Source organism: Gossypium raimondii, chromosome 8 (assembly GCF_025698545.1).
Source record: "Gossypium raimondii isolate GPD5lz chromosome 8, ASM2569854v1, whole genome shotgun sequence".
NCBI classification, from domain to species: domain Eukaryota; kingdom Viridiplantae; phylum Streptophyta; class Magnoliopsida; order Malvales; family Malvaceae; genus Gossypium; species Gossypium raimondii.
In genome coordinates, this window is record NC_068572.1 from 37,515,701 (window position 1) to 37,518,078 (window position 2,378).

The window sequence follows — 2,378 nt, forward strand, 5'->3', positions numbered from 1 at the left end:
GTATTAGTGGTAGTAGGTAGCAATTAGGTGACCATATATTGATTTTGACAAGCAATTTTCTTGGTTTATATATTGGCATTATGCCATTGTTCAAAGTTGAATGAAATCAGTTTGTTTTCTTCCACATACTCTCCATTTTCTTTGTTTTTCTTCTTTCTTTTGTTTCAAATTCAATTATTTCTTCTACAAGTATCTAGCCTTGTTGCTCAAGCCATAAGCTGAACTTGTTTGTTCTTTGTTTCTAACACCAACAATTGGTATCTAGAGCTTTAATCTTAAGGGACCTATTATACAAAACAATGGCCTTATCAAGCTTCTCACCAACTGTACCACCAGTCTTCAATGGAGAAAGCTATCACATACGGGTGGTCAAAATGAAAACCTATCTGTAGGCATTCGATTTGTGGGAGGTGGTCAACTCAGTTGTTGAACCAGAGCCACTTCAAGCTAATCTAATAGTGGCTCAAATCGGACAGCATGCTGATGAAAGAACCAAGAGGCAGAAGGCTATGTCTTGCATCCAGAACTCAGTGTCAGATGTGATCTTTACAAGGATCATGTCCTGTGAAACACCAAAGCAGGCTTAGGAAAAATTAAAAGAGGAGTTTCAAGGGACAGAGAGGACAAGGCAGCAACAATTGTTGAACCTAAGAAGGGACTTCGAGAATTTGAAAATGAAAGAAGAAGAAACTGTCAAACAGTTCTCAGATAGGATTATGGTTGTGGTAAACAGCATAAGGCTCCTTTGTAAGCAGTTCAATGAAGTAAGGATAGTGGAGAAGGTGATTTCAACCTTACCAGAGAGGTATAAGGCAAAAATTTCATCTCTTGAAGATTTAAGGGAGCTGACCAGCATCTCACTGACAGAGCTGATCAATGCTCTCTATACACAAGAGCAAAGAAGAGCTAGCAGACTGGAGGAGCATCAAGAAAGTGACTTTCAAGCAAAGACCAATTCTGCCTCGACTAATACTGCCTACAAAGTTAAGAAGGCTTGGATAGACAAGCCAAAGTTTGATTCTGGAAAAAGAAGGGACCAACCCTGTAGACATTGCAAAAGACCTGGTCAACCAAAAACAAATTGATGGTTTAGACCAGATGTGCAATGCCAATATTGCAAAAAAATGGGGCATGTTGAAAAGGTCTACAAAAACAAGGGCAAGCCAAGGCAGAATCAACCCTAGCAGCCAAAGGCTGAGGCTCGAGTAGCAAAAGAAGATAGTGACCATGAGGAGTAAGTTTTTATTGTGTCATGCTCAGCTCCTCAAGAGAAGCTTACAAATGGCTGGCTCTTGGACAGTGGCTGCACAAACCACATGACACCAGATGCTACCATTTTCAAGTCCTCAGACAGAAGCTGTAAAACCAAATTTAAGATTCGAAATGGTCATTTTATAAAGGCAGAATGTAAAGGAGATGTGTTGATATGCACTCCTACAGGTAACAAGCTCATTTCGAATTTGTTGTTGGTACCTGAAATTGATAGAAACCTGCTTAGCATAGCTTAGCTACTAGAGAAAGGGTATTCTGTAGTGTTCAAAGGCAAAGAGTGCCAAATCAGTGATCCAAGTGGATCCAAGCTCATGGCAGTCACTATGGCTGATAAGAGCTTTGTTATTGATTGGACAAATAGCTCAGAAACTGCCTATACAGCCACATCAGATGAATCCAAGCTTTGGCATCAAAGACTTGGTCATGCCAACTACAGATCAATGGATCAGCTATCCAGAGATGATTTGGCTGAAAACTTCATTGGCTCAGTTCAAAAACAGGAGTTTTGTGAGGTATGCCAGCTAGGAAAGTAAGCTAGGCTCCCATTTCCTTCAAATTAGGCCTGGAGAGCCTCAGAAAGGCTGCAACTCATGCACACTGATGTATGTGGCCCTATGAAGACAAAATCACTGAATGGAAGCAGGTACTTCATTCTGTTTATTGATGATTTCTAAAGATTTTACTAGATTTACTTCTTGAAGCAAAAATCAGAGGTTGCCTCTGTGTTTTGGAAGTTCAAGGCTGCTGCTGAGACTGAAATAGGTTGCAAGTTGAACACCCTAAGGTTAGATAATGGGACAGAGTATACCTCAGCTCAGTTCCAAGCCTTTTGTGATGAAACAGGCATTAAATATCAGCTCACAAACACCTACTCCTCAATAGAATGGTGTGAGTGAGAGAAAGAACAGGAGCTTGATGGATATGGCCAAGTGCTCGATGATTGAGAAGAATTTGCCCAAGACCTTGTCGGCTGAGGCAGTCAACACTGCTGCTTACATTCAAAATAGGATTCCAACCAAGGCCTTGGCTCAAAAAACACCATTTGACGCCTAGTTTGGTTTCAAGTCATCACTGGCTCACCTAAAGGTCTTTGGTTGCATCTGCTA